This window comes from Marmota monax, unplaced genomic scaffold, assembly GCF_021218885.2.
Source record: "Marmota monax isolate L192 unplaced genomic scaffold, Marmota_monax_Labrador192_F-V1.1 WCK01_AAM20220418_F8-fsc00012, whole genome shotgun sequence".
Classification (NCBI taxonomy): domain Eukaryota; kingdom Metazoa; phylum Chordata; class Mammalia; order Rodentia; family Sciuridae; genus Marmota; species Marmota monax.
The window spans coordinates 26,130,263-26,146,513 of NW_026695227.1; the positions used below are offsets into that span (position 1 = coordinate 26,130,263).

Sequence of the window (16,251 nt, forward strand, 5' to 3'; positions counted from 1 at the left end):
GGATTAATTCTCAGAAGTATATTCCAAAGTCAGCTGTGTATACTCTTTGTTGGTTAATATTTGGGGAGTAATTATAGTAAAATAACACTGCCACCTAACTGTTCCCTGAGATAGGGAAGAATATGAAATTGTATTACTCCATGAGTCATGACTGCAGTACAATGGAGTTGTACTTCTGGGAGTTAGGTGCCTGTGGTTAACACCTCCATCCACACTTGGGGGCATGAAGATACTTATGCAAACTGTTGGGGGAATATTTGATCTCCTTATTAAATTCCTTCCCTCTTCTGCAAACAAAGTATCACATATCTATTACATAAGTCAAATTGGCTTTTATAATATGTATAAATACAAACTTTAAAAGAAACAACCAATATGGTGTCTCCTTTGATTGCTTATAACTTGAATCATTTTATCTTTCCAACACCCCATTAAGAGAGGCCGAACCAGTATCTATCATCATTTTAAAGAGGAATCAGTGGTAGTTCAAAGTGTTGATGTATCCTGCCCAAGTTCACAGGAATATCAGGTAACTTCAGAATTCTAGCATTCATCAAAAATGTAAATGTTAAAAACAATTATAGTGAATATGGAAAGGAAAACAGACCTAACATCAGAGTCAAGATGAACAGAAAATGAAATATGTTAAGTAAATACACACGTTATCCAGATAACATCCCTGCACAACACTACTTATTAGTCTTTCACAGAAATATTATTTAGACCTAAAATTAAAAATGTATTTTATTAATTTACATTGATTGATCCATATGATATAAATTATGAGAGCAAAAAGTAATGCTTGATTTTCATTCTATAACTCTATTACTTGTACCATTATAATGATAATGTACCTGTAACTTTGAAAAAACTGCCTTTGGCACAACCAACTGAGATTAGACTAGAATTATTCACTACAACTAATAAAGCAGAATATCTTGTGTTTTATTTTTTAAAAAATAAAGATTAACATTTCATTATGATATTTTATGTCTCCTGCTATAAGGGCTCACAGTTATGATACCTTTAATCACAGCACTGTAATAAAATTCTTAGAGACCATTCCCAAGAACCAATCAGAAGAGAGAGTTCAAACACTGAGATTATAGAATTGCATAAATGAATACCTTATTTTCCGAATTCCTCACTGAATTACTCAAAATTGTACAAAATTACACCCCTAATAGTATAAGAAAACTTCCTGGTTTTTAATAAGTTCATGCTTACTATTGGTAGTTTAGGGGGAAAATACATAGATCACACATGGGCTTCTTCATTGGAATTACACTTGAATAGCCATGACACTGCAGAGGAACCAGAATGGTCAGCCCACCTTCCTTTGGATTCTGTGGCCTGATGTAAAATAAATCTACATTCTGAAGTTTGCACCTGGTGCCAATTTTCTTCCCAGTGGAATTCAAAGTGCCACAGCTAATCTATAAATCTCTATATGAACAACCATATCCCTGTAAGAATAGCTGTTGAATGATCAGACGCTGCTTTCATCCCTGTCTTAGCTATGTTCTTAATCAGGCCATACTCACTGGGCACAGGAAGGGGCTAAAAAGATTTGGTTTAGTACCCAGGATGATAATGTTCAATAAATGTTAAATAACTACACAACCTAAGTCCTGGTTTCCTCTGTTGTGTTTTACTGTCTTGGCAGTGCTCCCAGACAGTTCAAGGTAGAGACAGTTTTCAGGTTCTGACATACACCTATGTCTTTACACATATTGCTCCTTTTGTTTGAAATGTTCTCTTCCTCAGCTTCTTCTGGAAAACTCTGACCATCTTCAATGATTCCACAAAAATTTCATGTCATTTATGAAAATACCCATGTCTCCTCCTCCTGCAAATTAGGAGATACTATGTTTTCCCTAGTAAAATATTCCAGGTTATGCTAATATATTTTAATTATCTATACTCTCACAGAAAAATAAACTTTGACAGTCCTTTCCCAAACAGAATGCAAGTGAAGCAATAAGCAACTATTCCATAGAGTCATCATTAAAAATGCCACTCCATATTGTTTTGGTCAAATGTTAATTTATGACTCCCTGAGGATTATATTATCAACCCACCAGTCCACCTCTTGATTTTGAAACTTCCTCTAATAGATTCAAAGTATAATAAACAAAATTAAGGAAGAAAATTTTAATATAAAATTATAATCATTATTATTTTCCAGTGTTCAAAAAAAGCAAGTCAGGATGTAATAGTGAGTGGATTCCATGTTTTATTTCATATATACTGAAAAGCAGATATGCAACTATGATGGTTAGAATATCCAATCCATATGCTTCAATGCTATTTCCACATTCTCAGTAAAGATTTCATTATTCATGTGAAGTGGTAATCCAAGTGACAGATGAAATTGCAATGAAATACATCTTTAACTCTTCTGCATTACAAATAATAGAACATGTTTATTTTAATAAAAATTGAATTATTCACTGAATCTATGAATTGGACATTTAAATAAAATGAGAAAAAATAAACTCAAGCAGAGGAAATTTGGGTGTCAGTCAATATAGTATAATATATATAATATCATAGAAGTAATCTTATAGAAGAACCTGGACATGATTCATTCTGTATACCATAATTTATTTTGTCTCTCAGTCTCTACACAAAACATAAAACTGATTTAACACCAGTGACAAGGTTCAATATAGTAAAATTCCTCCATAGGAAAAATAACAATATTTAACCCAAAAAGGCAGTGAAGTTCAGTAGTAGAACACTTGCTTAGCATATGCAAGGCCTAGGTTTGATCCCCATCACCACACACATGCAGACACACACACAAAATTAAAAAAGTAGTAAAATATATGTATATGGATTCCTCCAAATGCAGATGGTACATATACCACTAATAGTTTGTTTTCATTGATTTACTCCTAACTTGGGGATGTCAATGTACCCCATATATTTTAAAACTCCATACCCCAACATGTCACCAGTCATGTAATAATTCATAGCTGGACATAAGCTGAGCTTTACATTTAGTATTCACATTGAGCTGCTTATCTTTAGGCAAAACAGACACTCTAAAATTTACATAGTTTTCTTGCTCATGATTTCAACAGGTATATAGTACAATAGCATATGTTCTATTTGAGAATTTCAGCATGATATAAAATGAAAATACTGCAAAAATAGGTGTGAAAAACTCTTGTTGAAATAGATCTACATTTAAATTTATTAAATAAACTTTCCCCCCCAAAGTCTATTGTATATTAGGGTCTTCTTAGGATGAAAAGATGATTATAAAGAGAGCCACCTTCAAAAATCTTACAGTTTAGCTTGGTAGTTAGGAGAGAAACAAATGCCTTTAATACATGGCCTTCATTATGTGAATCATGTAAAAGTGTAAACTCTGTTTACAGAGGGTTGCAAGAGATCAAGGGATAAAGAAGTCATTTCTGGTTGGGTCAGGAGGGAATCCAGGAATAACTTCTTGTAGAATAGAATATTTGACCCTGATATTTTTTTACTATGTTGTGAGAGGAGGCACAAATTTCAAACTGAATGATTATTCATGTGCTTTGTTTCTTTTGTTTTTGGAATAGTAAATCCCTTATAAGTTTGAATGAACCTGAATGATTTATCATAATTGTAACCGTGTTTTATTGCTTACTATATAACACATAGTTTGCAACAAACATTATCTCATTTAGTCTTCATGATAACTAGAAAACATTATTTTACAGAAAACTAAATTTGGTTTGTAAGGTTAATTTGCTGAAGATCATGGAACCAATAAGTGAGAATTGTGAATCATAATAATTGACTTTTAAAGACATATTACTGATCACTTAGCAATAGTTGCCCAATGTATTTAATGCAATATTTCCCCCAGTCAATTTCTTATTCTAACATTATTTGTAAATTTACCCATAGGTCTTTAATGTTTCCCCATTTTAATGTCTTTTTGTTGTATGTAGTCTTCTGTTGCTTCATAATTAGAAAATTATCATTTCATTATTGCATTTTCTCTCATAATTTAAATGTGTGCAATAAAAATCCTTAGAATAATAGAACTTATAGGGCAAAGAACTGAGGTAACTTTCTCTTCATACGAAAATCTTCATTTTCACAAGGTTAAGACGAGCTTTTAAAAAGGAAGATACCAAATATGGTAAAGTAAGAATCCCTGCAAAACAAAGTGACCAGTCAAAGAGTTTAATACAGCAGCATTAATTCTCCCAACTTGAAAAATCTCTTGAAGCTCAACATTAGAACAGTTAAGCAAAGGGATAGCTTTAATGTCTGAGAGCCCTTTCCTCTGACCCAGTGACATCCATGGTCCTAGTGACACTGTCGATTGCTCCCAGAAATTCCACTTCACATACTCAGCAGAATCCTTGAACCTCTGGCTAAACATCTTTATACTCTAAATTCTATCCTTCTGGCAACAGAACACAATATAGTTTCACAGCTGGTCTACTACCCTTAGAGAAATTATTTTCTCTTCTGGTGGATTCCTTTAGCCACAAAAATATATTGTGTATGCTGTATATTGTACTCTTCTTTCCAAATCTGAAATGTTGGGGAAACAACAGGTTAAAAAAATATAAAAGCTTCTTCACTTTCCATGACTCAAGTGTTTCCTGGAATATCAACTTCACATTAGTAAACTGTCTCTTAGATTGTGGCAAGACACTACCCTAAACAGTGACAACCTACCTCTGGTTTTAACTATTATCTGATTATTATAAGCCTGAGAACAAGTTCCTTAGGTTTAAGACTAAGTAAGTCTGGAGCAAGGAAGCACAGTGTAGTGTGAATTACTCACGAGATGCTTATAATAAATAGCAGCATCAACTACGCATTCAGAGAGATGGTTTATCTCAAAAATGTATAGCTGCATAGTCATTTTCCTCTTCTGTAGATCAGATTGCTTGCTTTACGATATCAATGAATTTTGCAGACGCTCATCCATAAGTGTTACTCATGTGTCCCTGTCAAAATAATTACATAGTTATCTGTACTGGCCTGTGAAGTGCATCAGAACAGCACAGCCCTCAGATCAGTAATACTGAGACTTCATTTTACCCTAAAAAGATGGGCAACAACTGTGAGTACTCAGATAAAAGACATCATGTCTATTCTATGGAACTAAACATTTGAGCTTGCCTACAGCTACTTACTACTGTAACAAGATAATTATTTTACTGCATATATTTTTCAAAATGACTTCAGACTATGTTTAAAGAATGTTCTATCTATTTCAACTCAATAATTTCCAAGAGCTTTGGGTCTATAAGAAAGAATTGGAACTCGTTCCTCCTTCCCTCCTTCCCTCTCTTCCTCCCTCCCTCCCTCCCTCCCTTCCTTCCTTCCTTCCTACAGATACTTTGTGGTCTAGCATATGGAGACATTGAGTTTGCCACCTCTATTAATACAAATCCCTGTAACTAAAACATTTATGCCCCAATGATTACTGATTTTTGAAGGACACTGTTACGACTTGTTAGATGATTTAAAATGTCCTCAATCAACTGTGTAATACTAATACCACAACTTAATATGTAGGATAAAGAAGAAAAATGAGATAACTATGTACTATTTTAATGGCAATAGCAGGGAGGTAATGTGATAGAGGGCACCTCTGATTTCCAGACAGGTTTGAATTTAGATGTCATTTTACTGTAGTTTTGTAGTCCTAAGAAAGCCAATCTTTTTAAGTTTAAAATAAGAAAGTCAAGATGTTTATTAGAGAGATATTGTAAAGAATAAATTTCAATGATTAATATAAAGACCCTAGCAAATAACAAACACACAGTAAACGTTAGCTATTTACTTCAGTGGGAAATTTCTTTTGCCTTCATTAGATAATATTCTATATTTTCCATTTTAATTCTATAGAGAAGACCTAAATGCTCCAGAGTTTGTTCTTTTTATAATTATTTCTGAAATAAAGTATATTTTGGATTTTTATTCTAAAATGCCACTTTCAAAGGTGATATCACAGGGGAAATGCCTGCTGTCATACTGATGAAAGGCATTCATTTTGATTCTTATGATTACCTTATTTATTCACTTTATATTACAGAAAAAAATATTTCCTACAATATTATTTTAACAGAAATCTGCTTTTATTACCATTAAAATAACTTCAAGAAATCATACCTTAAACATGTTTGATGCTCACACTGGCAGCAAACTCTCCCAAACTCATTTTTAACATCCAAACGTTTTTTGTTCACTATTCAAGTTTCCTGTTCACTGACCATACCAACTCAATACTGACATCTTGTTATTCTTCAGTTTTGCTTGGCAACTAGAAATTTTTTTTTCAGATGTCCTCCCTCTGCCATGCTTGGTTTATTTTCTTCCAGTCTTTTCACTTGTATGCTCAGCCTCCTTTCCTAATCCTTATTTGATTAAGAATCTTAACAACCAAAGTACTCTCAAATTTCCTCCCTTCCCTTTAGTAATTTTACAACAAAATCCAAATTCTGCTTTTACGGCAAAAACTTGTTTTGTCTCATTTGGGTTTCGTGGAACAAGCTTCATCTGAACACACTGTAGGGCAACAAAATCTTGTAACTATCAGCCAGATAATTTACAATTATTCTCTCAACACATTATTGAAGTTTCTTATGTGTAGTCCCAGTGTTCTGAAAGATACACAGATGCATGATTTGAGATTTTTGATCTCAAGGAACTTTTAAACAATTAGAAGACTGATGATATGAACAGGTAACTAACTGTGATATGTAGTAGAAGTTGTTTAGTGCTGTAAGAGAAAATAATAATAGTAATTGAGGACAGTAGCTAATTCTTTAGTCTTTATTACATGCTATAAAGCACTGTGTAAAGTTTGTTTTTATATCCACTATACTCTTTAGTCTTCACAAAAGCCTTTGCATGTAAGTATTATTATTATTCTTCATTTCAAATGGGAATATAGAACTTTCTTACATCAATTATGTTCCTTGTCCAACAGCATTTTGCCAGCAAGTGACAAAGTCAGGAATCACCTTCATCACTTTACAAACTCCAACCTACAAACAAAGAGTTCATGAGACTTAAGGAGCTCAGAGTGAAGACTAACTGAAGGGTTTGGGAAAGCATAAGGAAACAGGCAAACAAATGGGTCTTGGAAGATGAGTGGGGGGTTAGCACAAAAGGGTAAAGATGGGAAAGAGGGTTTTACAGGAAAAGAATATGGGTGCAGGAGATAAGAACATGGGACATGAATGAGCCATCAAGTAATTGAGCTGGAAGATGCTTATGATTGAAAGATACAGTAAGGAATAAGTGTTGGTAGGATGCAGAACATAATATGATTTTTATCTGGTAGGCAATAAAGCAATAGTGACAACTAAGAAAGAAAAGGCTACATGCCAAAATTAGAGATGATTTTTAAGAAAATTAATCTAATAGCAATGTGTAAATGAGGAGGGATTAACTTCATTGACAAATTGAGTTTCCCATGTTAGAAATACAGCATTCCTCTTTCTCTTTTTGATCCTTTTTTCTTTTTATTTAATCCTCTTTAGTCAGATTATTCCTGAGAGCTGAATCAGGAGTCTGTGCAACACTAAGAGGAAGAGGAAGACAGAAATAACAAAGGGAACAATGAAAAGAAACTGGGTGCTTATTACTTGCCAAGGACTGGGCTGAGCAACACATATATGCAACATACACACTGCATACAGTAGTCATATCTTACTATAGACATTCCAGTCTCTGTGCTTCTGTGGAACTAAACTGTGCTAAATATAGGATCTGAAGTTAAATGGTCAAAGTGATGAAGAAAGGGGCAGATTTAGACACAGAATTCAAGAGGTTCCAAAGTGAATCAATATCTGTGCCTAGAGAAAAAAAGGCATTAGGTAACTCAGGCTGTGAATCAGGGCACCTGAGAAGATGGTGTAAAGATAAATAGAAATAAGACAGCTTCTTACTTTTAAGGATTTGCTATCCTTGTTCTTGTTTATTTTTGTTTTGTTTTGTTTGTAGGACATAGAAGAAAATGTAAGTAAGAAATAAAAGTATAAAAGTAAGTACTGTATTAGAACACTGAATTTATTCTAATGGTGATGCTAAAGGAATGAGTAAACATTCTATCCAAAATCTGTCTGTTAGACAAACACTTAGGTGGTAAACCTTTAGGTCTAATTTATTAATCACCGCAACATCCAACACAAAACTGGTCTCCAATGAATATCTGTTAAGGAGTGCATCAATCACAATGAAATGTGTCTCACTTTAACATACACAGCAGTTAGAGACCTGCTAATCAGTCTGGTCAAGGGATTTGAGAGTGGCAATCCTGTTCATTTCTATTTTCTCTTCAAATTCTTGCCTGATCTCTCTGTCCTTATTCCTACTACATGGCACCTCCAAGAACATCACAGGAAAATGTTCAGGTCATGAGGAGAAAAATCTTCAGATTTCCTACCCACAGGAATCCTCAGCTAAATCTATCCATAAGCCTTTCTACCTCCCAAACCAGGAATCTGGGACTCACCATGGACTTCTCTCTCATTTCTTCTCACCCTCCACATCCTAGGGGCCAAGTCACTTAGATTCTACTTCCCTGGCAGTTCTCATTTCCATCCCCTATTTTTATGATCAATGTCAGCAGCTGCCAAATTTTGGGCACGAAATATCTCTTGTTTGGATTAGGCCAATGGCTTCATGATGACAACACTGCCTCCACTTTGATCCATCTCCAGACCACTATCAGAATGACTTTTCATGAAATTTCATCTCCTCTCTCCCCTATCCCAATTCTCTCTTCCTCTCTATTTTTAGTGAAACATTGTTTTTATCAGCCATCAAGGCACTGCATACAAATGAAGACTTTCATCATGATCCTTTGCTTTTACCAAACTATGCCACTGACTAATCCACTGCATCATTTTATTAACAAATTATTTATTGAGAATCTGCTAAAGGCCAAGGATACTAAAAGCAGAGAACTGTGTATTTTACGTAACATCTCCTGCTTTCACACAACCCATCCTCTTTCAAGAAAGCCCTTTCCACTCTCTGTGTCTCTAGTCACCTCTGAATCAGATAAGAATGACTCCTTGAGAAACCTTTCTTGAAATATTTGAAAGCCAGAGTCTGTAACGGTTGAAAAAGAATGTTAGAGTCAACCTGCCTTGGTTCAAATCCTGGCTCTGTCTTTTATTAGGGGTAAGGTCTTAGGCAAATTACTTAATCTCTCTTGTGGACAGTTTCCTACTCTGTAAAATCCCCAGAAGAATGTACATCAGTAATCAGTAATCAACCAAATATTTCTGTAGTAAAAATATGACTATTTATACCAAATAGGATCAATAAAGATAAGAAATGTCCTCACATCATCAAATTTTGCTGCTAAGAGAATTTTAAAAATAAAAATTGGGAGGAAGTTCAGAATTATGAATAAGAGATCTGGCTAAGTATGTTCTTCATAGGGTTGAGGATCAAATGAGGTGATTGATGTATGGAAAGCACTGAGAATGATCTTGGCACAAGCAGTAGCTCATGAGGTATGTTAAACTAGTAAGGGATTGTGGATTTCCTTACCTGTCCTATCATTTCAGCACATTCTTTATCATAGATCTTTAAATTCTCAGTTCTTGCTATAACATCTGACACATCTTAAGCACTTGATTAATGTGGATGAATAAATGATAGTCAGGGTCTAATATACACAAAATCAACATTCCTCAAATTCTCCATGAGTTTGATGTACTCACTCAAATCCGCATAACATGTTTAAGAAAACATCATCTATACACTGGTTAAGAGATCATGATACTGAACTTTGCCAAGGCTGAAGTTCAAGCTTATTGCTTCTATGTTTCCATGCTATTGCTGCTTCTAGATTTAAATGCATGTTTTTCTATTTATTGGCATTTGAAAGAAAAGGAAAGGCTTTCACTAGCTATTGAAAAATTACTGCTTGAGAAAAAAATATCACCCTTGCCTAACCTCACATGATCTATTCTTTTATTGAAAGTTCTAAGGCTTGCTATGCTTTAGTATCTACAAATAAATAAGATTAGAGGGCACATTCAACAAACCATACCAGAAATATGTATCTCAACACAAATTTCAATATAAAAGGGAACTTTTAAAATATAAAATTATCTACAGTAAACAACCACTGTACATTGACCCAGACAGTCCTTCCATAAATCTTAGAATATTTGCACACTTGGATCAGATACCAAATTCTGACCTTCAGTCATCCAATTGTAGAACACAGAATAATTCCTCAGATTTTAAAGGGATGAAACTATGGGGCAAAAATATCTATCAATATTTTCACTCATAGACTTAATTTTCAAATGATCTTCATCATAAAGTTCATTTTTACTAAAGCATGTTATTTGAGTCTCTACCAGAGCAAAATTTATAATATAATACTAGTTTCTATTCCAAGGGATTACATATATGTTCTTAGTATACTTGATAAATCATAAAGATACACATGAAATAACTTTTGCACACTTTTATTTCATGTTTCTTTGTATACTATGTTTTGCGGCATCTAATCATCTCTGACTTTGATATATAATATATTCTAATATTCTTTAATATTTTCAATATTATCTGCAATGATGTTGATATTACAAATATGTGTTAAGGTCTTTTGTGCTTAAATAAGAATTGCAGTTGTGACAAGATAAATAAGGTACAATCCCTGTCTTCAAAACATTTATGCATGTACTGTCTCTTTATGTGTATGTATGAATTCATAATATATATGTGTGTGTTTGTGCATATGTGTGTGTATATATAATTTACCTTCATTAGCAATAAATAGATATATGTTAAGTAGCAAGTTGGTACCTAATTTATACCTGTGTTTTGTTCTGTTGTTGAGTGGCAAGAATCAATTCAGGTATATAGTGAAATCTTTCTTCTCTTGCTTTGAAAGTCACCTTTTTAAAACCCAAAAAGGATTTTCTTTTTTGATAATACAGTTAGAGAGCCTCTTCGTTTTATGATTTTTTTTTTCCAAAATTTTGAAATGGCTTTTATTCTCAACCTCATTCTGAACAGCTCACTTTTACTTGATGAGGTTCCTTCTTTTCTCACTGTCTGCACCGAGGGGAGCTCTTGCCCCCAGGAATCAATGAAAGTTTTCAGAGGAACTTGAGAAAAGCTTTAACATGCCAACTTATTCAGTGTCCCTGAATAGCACACATCCTGCCTCAACAAGCTAACTTAATCCTTTTTCTTTATGTCCATTTTTCCTTAAGCAATTGGCATCAGGGATTCCAATCAGTTTATCCTTCAGATGTGAACAGATATTTGACCTTAAGACCAGAAGTCAGTGGCCTAAGAAGCAGTAAAAAACCAATCAGATGAGCTCTGATTCTGATGTTCTTTATTCTCCCCTCTCGTTTCACTACATGCCTTCCTACAACTCTGCTTCTTTACTTGTTTTCCCAATTGCAGGCCTCCCTTACATCCCTCTCTGATTTACTCATTCTACTTTTTTATTAATTCTTCCAAAGTGTCAATTAAAACTTTTTAAAAATTGTAAAAAAATTGTAGTCTCCTCCCGAACTGCAAGTGAACATTTTAATTACAACCAGCAATGTTCTGCTCTGGGGAAACAACTTGCTCTTTGTATTCACCACTCTTATTCCACCTTTTTCTAATCACACCTGGCATCTTCCTCATCACTGCCTTCTTTCCTCCACCTCTTGTTTCTGGGGACACAGATCTAGTGTCACTGGCAAGCAGGTGTATTTAAAGGCTCTCTCTTTTGGTGCTGTTTAAACATGTTCCATCTTTCTTCCCACAAATGATAAAATCTATTCACTCATTCAGAGTGTCTTTCAAATGTAAAGTGGGATGAAAAAAAAACAGACAAGAAGGCAAACTTGATTTGCAGTTATCGAAGAATAGCTTGTCCAAGTAGCTTCCTGGGTCTCTGTGGCAGATCATGTTCACCATGACTGTCTTATATTCTTTCTTTTCTGTCTTTCAACCTGGCCTCTATATTTTTCATCCTCCCTTCCCAACCCATTGTACCGCAAGGTGAGATGACAGAATAAATCAAAATGATTACTTTGAAAGTGAGACATGAATATTTTTAAAACTCTGGGGAAAACAATGTTGGGATTACCATTTGAGACTTTGAGGAATACAATTATCTAAAAGAGAAGATTTAAATCATTCAGCTGCATGTATTTCAGAATAACTGAAAGTTAGGGAAGGTACACTATTGAGGTCATAGGTTTATTTTGGAATAGGAAGGTCCTCTTTCTTGAAATGCCTGTTCTCTTGGCTTTCATAACAGCCTTTGCCTAAACTGTTTTCTTGGCCTGCTATGCTTTTCTCTATCACAACATAGTACACCCTAGATTGCAGGTATCACCTACCAGTCTTTGTTTCTAGATTATGAACTCCCTGATTACAAGGCAGATGTGATTTGTTTTCATGCCCCAATTAACATTACCAAGAGTGGTTAAAGACAGTTATCCCTGCCAGAATGAGCATCAATCAGCCAACTCTACATACACTTCTCTACATCTAAGTAAAAACAGTATACATATTTGATGTGTAAATGCAGCTTCAAGAAGAGACAGTAGGCTCAAGCACAGCACAGTTGCCCTACTTTCTGCCATATACTGAGTATTTGGCAGAGGGTCTGATTGAAATTTAGTGCTTCATCTATGTTTGTTGCCTGATTTTCAAAAGGAACCAATCTGGCATGGTACATCAATAGGAAAAAAAAAAAAAAACCATCTAGGTTGTTTTAAGAAGCTCCTGGCCTGAATGCTGAACACTTGAAGCAGAAGACTTCTTCAGATCTAACTGCACTTACACTCCTAGACTCTGTGTGTCTTCATTTAACTATTCTAGATGTGGGTGAAGAACCTAGAAAACATTAATTATTTTGGTTACTCACATCTGAAAACACATTATCATATCTCAAAATCTCAGAATTGTGTTGAAACACTCAAGCTTGCCAACACAAATGAAGTTAATACTTTTATTTCCTCTATGATTATTCCTTATAATTCTATATAATCTAAGGTAAAATGAAATTCAAAAGGTATGGTGAGAGATAGGGGTTTAATTTCATTTTGTTGCACATGGATTTCCAGTTTTTCCAGCACCATTTGTTGAAGAGGCTACCTTTTCTCCAATGCATGTTTTTTGGTGACTTTGTCTAATGTAAGATAATTGTAAATTTGTGGGTTAGTCTCTGTGTCCTCTATTCTGTACCACTGGTCCACCAGTCTGTTTTGGTGCCCATACCATGCAGTCTTTGTTACTATTACTCTGTAGTACAGCTTAAGGTCTGGTATAGTGATGCCACCTATTTCACTCTTCCTGCTAAGGATTGCTTTAGTTATTCTGGGTCTCTTGTTTTTCCAGATGAATTTAATGACTTATTTTTCTATTTCTATGAGGAATGCCATTGGGATTTTGACCAGAATTGCATTAAATTTGTATAGTGCCTTTGGTAGTATGGTCATTTTGTGATAATATTAATTCTGTCTATCTAAGAGCAAGGTAGATCTTTCCATCTTCTAAGGTCTTCTTTGATTTCTTTCTTTAGGGTTCTGTAGTTTTCATCGTATAGATCTTTCACCTCTTTTGTTAAGTTGATTCCCAAGTATTTTATTTTCTTTGAGGCTATTATAAAAGGGGTAATTTTCCTCATTTCCCTCTCAGAGAATTTGTCACTGGTGTACAGAAATGTGTTTGATTTATGGATGTTGATTTATCCTGTTACTTTGCTGAATTCATTTACTAGTTCTAGAAGTTTTCTGGTGGAGCTTTTTGGGTCTTCTAAGCATAGAATCATATCGTCAGCAAATAGTGCTAATTAACCCAACCCAAACTGGATCAAGGACCAAGGAATTAAATCAGAGATTCTGGTTTTATATGGCAGCTATTATGAAGTGTGGGCAAGGATGTGGGGGAAAAGATTTGAGTAACCAAAATAATCAATGTTTTCTATGTGCCTAATAACTTTTCTGGAAAAGTAGGCCCAAATATTCATCATGTGGAATTGGGCCCCAACTTCCTTAATAAGACTCCTATAGCACAAGAATTAAAACCAAGAATCAATAAATGGGATGGAATCAAACTAAAAAGTTTCTTCTCAGCAAAAGAAACAATCTGTGAGGTCAACAGAGAGCCTACATCCTGGGAGCAAATTTTTACCCCTCACACATCAGATAGAGCATTAATCTCTAGGGTATATAAAGAACTCAAAAAGCTAAACACCAAAAAGACAAATAACCCAATCAACAAATGGGCTAAGGACCTGAACAGACACTTCTCAGAAGAGAATATACAATGAATCAACAAATATATGAAAAAATGCTCATCATCTCTAGCAATCAGAGAAAAGCAAATCAAAACTACTCTAAGACACTATCTCATTCCAGTCAGAATGACAGCTATTATGAAGTGTGGGTGAGGATATGGGGAAAAAGGCACACTCATACATTGCTGATGGGACTGCACATTGGTGTAGCCAACATGAAAAGCAGTATGAAGATTCCCTGGAAAATTGGGAATGGAACCACCATTTGATCCAGCTATCCCTCTCTTCAGTCTATACCCAAAGGACTTAAAAACGGTATACTACAGGGACACAGCCACATTAATGTTTATAGCAGCACAATTCACAATAACTAATCTGTGGAGCCAACCTAGATGCCCTTTAGTGGATGAATGTTTTTAAAAAAATGTGGCATATATACACAATGGAATATTACTCAGCAATAAAAGAGAATAAAATCATGGCATTTGCAGGCAAATAGATGGAGTTGGAGAAGATAATGCTAAGTGAAGTTAGCCAATCCCCCCCCTAAAAAATGCAAAATGTTTTCTCTGATATAAGGAGGATGACTCATAGTGAGGTAAGAAGGGGGACCATGGGAGGAATAGATGAACTCTAGATAGAGCAGAGGGGTGGGAGGGAAAGAGAAGGGGCAGAGAAATAGCTATGATGGTGGAAAGTGATGGATATCATCATCCAAAGTACAGGTATGAAGACATGAATTGGTGTGAACATACTTTGTATACAAACAGAGATATGGAAAATTGTGCTCTATATGTATAATAAGAATTGTAATGCATTCTGATGTCATGTAGTTGAAATATAAAATCAATTAAAAAATTAAAAAAAAGAAATTCAAAAGGTAATTTTAAAAAGATATATTATTCGAAACTCAATTTTAATAAATAGTGTTCTCTAACATCTCTATAAATTTTCTCCCTATAAATTTAAAATTACATGATTTTTAAAAAGCAATTATACATATACCAATATATTTGAATTTATTCTGATAATATGCAAACATATCTATATACCTCCTTAGTTCATATAGTATGCAGAGTGAACATTTCAAAACATGAAGCTTATCATGATATCCTTCTATTCTCTACTCTTTTGAGACTTCTCTTCACATTTTGGATAAAATTCAAAGGGTTTTCCTTGGCTACAATATGCCCACCCAGGGAAATCATCCTCTACCTCTCCTCCCAGTCTGTCTGGCTGGTGTTCCTTGAAATTATAGGCATTTTCCTGTCCTTTCTTCTTGAGATGCTTAAATCCATTAGGACTCAGAGAGCACATCCACAGAGAAGCTCTGCCTCTGAAACCCCTTTCTTTCTCTCTGCACTTGTTCATATCTAATATTATATTATACAAAATATTTGTTTATATTTATGGTCTTTCTTCTTCATTAGAATAAAGCTCAACAAGGGCGGTGACCTTAATTTGCTTTCTGAGATTTATATAACACCTAAGAAACTTTATTCACAGCAAAAAATATAGAGAATTTTAAAAAAGAAATTGGACCCTATGAGGTTACATCTGTCACCATACTTCTTACTACCACATGAAGAAATGGAGGCTCAGGTAGATTAAATGAGTTAGCTAAGGTATCAATTAAATAAAGTGGCAAAATTAGATCTTATTTATCTTTACTTCCAGCCAACAGCTTTTGATTATAAAGAAACAAACAGGAAGCAAAGGATAGCCACACTGAATTTCAACCTTGCAAAAATGTAACTTTTTATTTTCTAGAAAAGTCTCTCCTTAAAAACTGTAATAGTTTTTAATCTTGGTTTATTTTTATTTTCCTTTCACTCACCCAGAGTGAGCCCTAGTGTTAAATTTGCAAATCCCAGAATGTGATAGCTAACAGGGCGTGACAGCTGGTATGTCCCATGCTCCTCACATTCAGTGGTCTGTAACAGGGTAAATGACACAATTACCTGCTGTAATTACTGCTACTGAAAATACAGTCTCTC

The 16,251-nt window shown here is 34.5% G+C and overlaps 1 protein-coding gene across 1 annotated transcript in view; it reads right to left on the reverse strand.

Annotated features, from left to right (window-relative positions):
• Nell2 (neural EGFL like 2) overlaps positions 1-16,251 on the reverse strand; it is a 377,837-nt gene that overhangs the window by 101,758 nt on the left and 259,828 nt on the right. The gene's annotated exons all lie outside the window — the stretch shown is intronic.